The 6837-nt window shown below is 50.1% G+C and overlaps 1 non-coding gene across 1 annotated transcript; it reads left to right on the forward strand.

The window, feature by feature from the left end:
* Nucleotides 1-1430: 1430 nt before the first annotated feature.
* Nucleotides 1431-1502, forward strand: TRNAA-UGC (transfer RNA alanine (anticodon UGC)). Its single transcript has one exon. It is a non-coding gene; the product is annotated as a tRNA-Ala (tRNA).
* The last annotated feature ends 5335 nt before the right edge of the window (nt 1503-6837 follow it).

Genomic DNA, 6837 nt, shown 5'->3' on the forward strand with positions numbered 1-6837 from the left:
CTGTTTCTTAACCCCTCAGGAGTGGACAATGGAGTACTGTCAGAAAGTGGATAGGAAAGGTAGCTAAGAAAGTGTAGCATAAGTGAGAAAAAAAGCAACATTATCAGCCTCCCTGGTGGTCAGTGTTAGGATTTGCACTTTCACTGCCAAGGCACTGGTAAAATTCCCAATCAGGGAAAAGTGACTTCAATAAACAAAAACGCTTTCAGTTATTTTTCACTTGCAATGTAAATAAATCTGTGGGCTGTTTCCTGATTTCTCCATCTTCCCAGTGTCCCATGGCAGGGCTGGCTCCAGGCACCTAGAGATGACCAATGGAATGGGTGAGGCTTCTGGCTATGGGTCCTTCAGTCCCCCGTGGAGAAATAATCACTGCCAAAAGTGGCAGAGGTAGAGCTGCTGCTGATTCCAAGCTTTTTTATTTTTTTTTTTTCCTGGGTGGGCAAAATGCTGGATCTGCCCTGCTCCATGGAAGACAATTTGTTAAATCCCAGATGATGGAGTTCTATCAGTTCTCAGCCTGAGTCCTTAGGTCTTAATCCTGAGGATATTATCCCATCATGGGGCCATTCCCTCCTCTCTTTCATACAGAAGCACAATTTTCCTTGCACAGCAACAGGAACAGCAAGATCTTTCTCTGTCCCTTGTGCAAAGCAGGGGGCCAAATTCCATGGAGACATGGATGAGTTGGGGCCCTGGGCACATCCAGCCCTGGCAGTGAGATGTTCCCTCCCCTCTTTCTTTATGCCCTGTTGTTATTTAAGGATTGTCTGGGATGGGGGAAAAGCTGAGTTCACTCAGGTGAAGGGAAAAAAGGACCCTCAAAGTCTCAGGACCCAACCCTGCTACCAGGATCACTGAGGTGCTGGGGATTTGATTAGGAAAGGGACTGTGTGAATTGTCAAGGTGGGGAATGAATAACAATCTACAACCAGATCCACCTCATAACCACTGACACAGGCTAATCCTGCTGCGGCTAGAAGGGAAACTGGGAGTGATTCTTTGCTGTTCAGCCATGGAAACAGTGACCCAATTGCACCGCAGTGAATGTGCTGGGGAAAGTTGGACTTCACAGGCAGGTGGAAACACCTAGAACTCCCCACCCCACTTCTGCCACCAGGGTGAGGTGTTGAGCTGCTCACAGCATACCCCACAATGATCTTACAGCAGGGGATTGCAGCACCCCCACCACCCAATGCAGGGGAGAGGGCTGACTGTATCTCTGCCCCTGAGTCCAGGGCACAAACTCTCTCTGCCCCACACATAGAATCTTGCCTGCTGCAAAGTGACTCCTATGAACAAGTAAACCTCCAGGAGAGCAGGCCTGGTCCTCAGAGAGGGGAATGGGCTTCTTGTGAAGCTTATAGGTCACTGGATGCAGTGAGGACAGGAAGGCTTTGAGTATAACCCATAGCAAACACAGCCCATCTGGGGATGTAGCTTAGTGGTAGAGCACATGCTTTGCATGTATGAGACCCTGGGTTCACTCCCCAGCATCTCCAGGTTCATTTTTTCACCTTGATGCTTTGCTCATGCCCAGAGGGGATGTGGCCCACCAGTTTCAGTCCTGCTCAGTGAGGGGCAAGTGCCAATTGCATGGAAGGTCTGGGGGTTTCTGCTCCAAAGTCACCTTGGTACATTTAAGATTCCCTCTCACTGTGCTGCTTGGGACAAGGGTAGATGAGAAGGGCGAATCCTCCAGCACTGGAGGGAAAGGTCCCATCTGCTCAGACTGAGAGGCAAGGAAACAGAGGGGCAGTCAGTGCTTTGAAAGGAGAGAGGGCAGTGATGTACACCCAACAGGGGACACTGTCTTTTTGAGTATCACAGGGGTAGCTGCGTTAACCAGGATTTTTAAAAAGCGAGAGTCCTGTGGCACCTTATAGACTAACAGATGTACAGGAGCATAAGCTTTGAGGGGTGAATCCCCACTTCATCGGATGAATGCAGTGGGAATTCTGTGCCTGGCGAGCCAACTACAAAAGCAATTTCTCCTCCCTTGGCGTTCACACCTCAGCTGCTAGAAGAGGGCCTCATCCTCCCTGATTGAACTAACCTCCTTATCTCTAGACTGATTCTTACCTGCATATTTATAGCTGCTCCTGCAAATTTCCGCCACGTTCATCTGACGAAGCAGGTATTCACCTGCGAAAGCTTATGCTCCAATACGTCTGTTAGTCTATAAGGTGCCACAGGACTTTATGTCTTTTTGAGGTGAGTGCAGCTTGCTTGGGAGGTGCTGACGATGGATAGAGAAAAAGGCTGGAGTCAATGACAGATGAGACCAGAGAAGGGGAAGGGGAATGGCAGCCCCACAGAAGGTCCTGGGTGCTCTGATGCCCCGGTTATTGCACCCTGGCCTGTCATAGAGAGAGAAAAGACACCGAGGGACCCAGCCCCCCTAACAGTGATCCCATGGACAAGAACCTGGTTGGGAGTGGGGTGAAGGTTCCCTCTGAGCAAAGTGGAGCTGAAATCCCTCAGTGTCCTGGAATTTAAGCAATGGAAGCTTCAAACCCTGCACGGGTGTGGGCTGAGGTGTATCAGCAGAAGGTTGGGCTGGACAGAGGCGGCAGGTTTGTATAATTTTTGGTGGTGCCCAGAATGGGACCAAGTCCTGCCCCACCTCCCCACACTTGCCTAAGGCTCTGGGAGGGAGTTTGGGTGTGGGAGGGAGAGGGGCTGGGATCTGGGAGAGAGTTTGGGTTCAGAGTCTGGGCTCAGTCAGGGGGTTGAGGTGCAGGAGAGTGTGCAAGGAGCAGGGTCCTGGAAGGAGTTTGGGTGCAGGTGTGGGGTCTGGGTTGGGGCAAGGGGTTGAGAGTACAGGAGAGGATGAAGGGTGCAGCATTTACCTCGGGCAGCTCTCGAAAGAAACCTGCACCCCCCTCTGGCAGCAGCCCCTAAGTGGGAGGGCTGGGGGCATCTCTGAGCACTGCTGCCCACAGACTCCAGCCCTGCAGCTCCCATTGCCACAGTTGGCTCTTGGGGCGGGAACAGAATGTGGAGACCCCCCACACACAGTTGTTCTTCCCGCAGATGGGGGGCAGCAGGGGACCTCCCCTGTTTGGAGGAATCTCTCTGGGCCCTACTGTTAGGTCTCCATCCTTTCTCCTCCTAACCACGCACACCCCTCCCCTCCCCGTTATCAATGTTTTAGAGTGACCCCTCCCTCCGTTTGTAGGATACAGACTCTCTGTGACAGAGACTGACTGCGGCTCCTCTCTGCATGGCCCCAGTGGGGAAGGAAAGAGACTGGGGGGCGCGGAGAAGATGGGCAGAAGGAGTCAAATGGGGCTAAACCAGAATAGAGGAGATTTTCTTCCTGTTAAAACGTACTGGAGTCTCATCACTGAAAAGCTGCATCTTGAATTAGGTTTGAACCAGCTGCTTTTCAATTACCAGGCAAAGGTGTGAACCACAGAGACTGGGAACTGCCTGCTTCCCAAATCCATCTAAACAGCATCTGCAGTGGTGCAATTGGTTAGTGCAGAAGGGCAAGCTGCTGGGATTATAAATTCAGGCCTTATCTGGAGCCCTGGATTCTGTTCCCCATGTACCTTCCCCAGCTTGTTCCTCTTACCTGTGTAGTTTGCTTTGCCTAATTCCCATGGAAAGTGCCCTAATGGGAAAAGGAGAGTAAGTTCCAAAATGTGGCAGTAGGTGCACAGCTTGGAAGCATCCCCCCTGTGCTGCCTTTAGTTCCAGTAGGCTGTTCACTGGCAGGGCAAATTGATTTCTCTGCTGCTGAGAAAGCTGCCAGGACAGGTCTGTGGGCACCAGAGCTCCCTGCTTCTTCCAGCACACCCCTGGCTCCTTCCCTGCCCCAGTCACCGATGTAGGAGGGTCCTATATGCACAGAGCCTAAAGCTTTACTAAGTCTTCTTAGTGCAGTTGACAGCATGTCAGTCTCATAATCTAAAAGTCATGAGTTCAAGCCTCACAGGTAGTAGCAATGGCTTCTTTTCCCTGCTTCAGTTTTTCCAAAGGAAATCATAGAAAAGAAACTAGAGGCGAGTGGTTTCTAGACACCCTCCCACCCATCTAACACGCACACAGACTTTTCTATGGCATTATCTTTCCTTCTCTGTGCCATTTGTATTCTCCATAGAGCAAAATAAAACAAAAACATGCAAGTCCAAGCCTAATACAGTATGAAACTCAATACAGATCAAGACTCACCCTCAGAGATCTTCCAATACTCTTCTTTCGCAAACTAGACATATTTCTTGTCTGGTCACAATCTTTTCACCAGGTATAGTCTTTGTTCCAGCTCAAGGTAGCTAGGGGATTTCTCATGACTGCACCCACCTTTCTTCTGTTCCATCCCTTATACAGCTTTGCTACAAGGCAGGAAACTTTTGTCTCTCTCCTGGGGAAAAGCCCCAGGTTTAAGATGGATTCCTGTACCAGGTGACATGGTCACATGTCCTGGGAGACCCCAAGCCTTCATTCTTCCTGGCCTTACTCACAGATGGTGCAGGACAGAGCCACCTCCAGTCAATTGTCCTGGTTAATGGGAGCCATCAAGAGTCCAAACCACTATTAATGGCCCACACTTTGCATCATTACAAGAGGACCTCAGAGTTATAGTTCATATTTCTAGTTTCAGATACAGGAATTATCGGTTCGTACAAATAGGATGAACACACACAGTAGATTATAAGCTTTATAATGATACCTTACAAGAGACCTTTTGCATGAAGCATATTTCAGTTGCTTTATATTCACACTCATTAGCATATTTTCATAAAATCCTATGGAGTGCAACTTCACAGCTGGGAAAGGGTTTTACTGCAGCACCTGGGAGCAGTTGAGTTTCATGTTCAGGCTGTGGTATGAGTTGCTCCAGGTTTCTTGTAAGCACACAGGGACCTTAGTGGGTGCTCTCGATACAGGAATGGCCCAGATACGCTACAGTGATGGGAATTGCATTTTCCTTTTTAATTTTTGTATTTCCAATGACATTTCTGTATAAATATGTTTTCTCCTGGATTTGATATTTAACTAAAGAAAGAATAAGGCCTCAGGGCGCCAGATGGAGGAGCAGGCTGGGGCTAGGACTGCTAAGAAAGCAAGAGCAGCAAGTTTTCTATATTCTTTCCTGCCCTCATTTTCATGACTAATTTCTCTTCTGCATGAAATTTGCCATTTGTACATGTGAGCCTGGCTAGTTCAGTTGGTAAAGCATCAGGCTTTTAATCTGAGGGTCTACGGTTCAGGTCAGTGAAAAAGACAGTTCTACCTGTAATATCTTCCAAGATCTTCAGAAGGCATCTCTCGAGGATGCTCCTTGACTTCAGCTTCTCCTTTTCAGGACTTGGCCTTTCCTAGGAAGGGCCATGTATTGCCTAGGACTGAAGGGGCAACTTCCTCACATGCCCACTGGCCTCTCAGTCTGGATTAAGAAAGGCCTCTGGGAGCTGCAGCAAACTGCTGCATGACAACTTGGTGAGCAAATGCAGGGTTGCCCACACAGGGTCATCCTCATCAGAACTCAGCAGAGGTCTGGGTGTTCCGTATTGGTCCCATGGTGTAAGGTCCAGCACTCAGGATTTTGAATCCTGCTATCTGAGTTGAAGTCTCAGTGGGATCTGAGAGCAATTCCTGTGGCACCTAACCCTACTGGGTCTTCCAAGGCTCTGTCTTGCTTTCTCACAGGCCATGAAAGTCTGTCTTTTGCACACTAGCTGTTGTGACTTGAGCACAAGAGGGGATGTTTGATCCAGAAGTCTGGCTGTGCCTGGAGTCCTGTAGGTAGGGATGCGAGCTGCATTTCCTCTGAGTCCTGAAGCTGGGCTGCAGCCTGGCCTAGGAGGCAGCCCTATTGGTTCACCTACTGGCCCAAAGTCACTTGTGCAGTGTTGGTGTCCCCAGGAATGCTGAAGAGCCTAAGGGAGGGAGGCTCAATACTCCTTCCTATCAGTCAGGGTGGAAGAGGAGGGCTGCAAGAGTGGGCAGGCTGATGAGCTGGGCCTTCTACCATTCGGGTGCGGACGAGGTGGGGAACGCGAACTGGGAGAAGCGGTTGCTGGCCTGTGAGGAAAGGCTCAGCCAATGGCATAAGTGGACCTTGTCATTAGCCTACAAAGCTGTGATGCTCAAGACCTATCTTTTGGCTGTGGGGAATTTCCTCAGCCATGTGTTTCCCCCTGCTCCATGAGTGCTGCTGAGACCGAACACCAGGGCCCTCCACTTCCTGTGGGGCAATAGGATGTCCCTACCTAGTCAGGCGACATGTGGCTTTTCTGCCATATTAGAAGGGGGGTTGGATTTAGTGGGCTTTGAAGCCTTGTACGGCTCTACTTTTTTGTGTTTCAATTTTCAGTGGTGGCTGAGCTGGAAGGCAGGTCAGGACCAAGGGAAATGGTGGGGCAACCACAAAGAACGCAACTGACTCTTCCGATATGGCTGTATTATTTTTACTCCACTGGGTGCAGCACCGGGTATGGGATGGCCGATGATGAGGGAAGAGGGAGGCCCCCACCTCTAGTGTTCTTCTACTCTCACCTTACACCCTACAGGATTTTCAGTGGGTGGCTTGGTGGAAGGTGCTTGTAGGATGGCTTCATCCGCAACAGTGGCTGCCCTCACAGCAGCGGCGGCCACAGCAGCTAGGCTCCCCCTCCACTTTGGCTCAATCTGAACAGAGATCAATGTACCACTGGGTGAGAAAGGCCAATTTTAGGGAGCTTCCTCTGAAGGTGAGCAACTGTCCCCAGAACTTACTGACAGGCACTTTAAAGTATTTGCAAATGTGCATGGCTGGCATGTGCGGAGCAAAGGCTGCCCAGGGGCACTATGTCAGGCTCTGGCACCGCTTGAGACAATGGACCATCT

Source organism: Gopherus flavomarginatus, assembly GCF_025201925.1.
Source record: "Gopherus flavomarginatus isolate rGopFla2 chromosome 13 unlocalized genomic scaffold, rGopFla2.mat.asm SUPER_13_unloc_2, whole genome shotgun sequence".
Lineage (NCBI taxonomy): Eukaryota > Metazoa > Chordata > Testudines > Testudinidae > Gopherus > Gopherus flavomarginatus.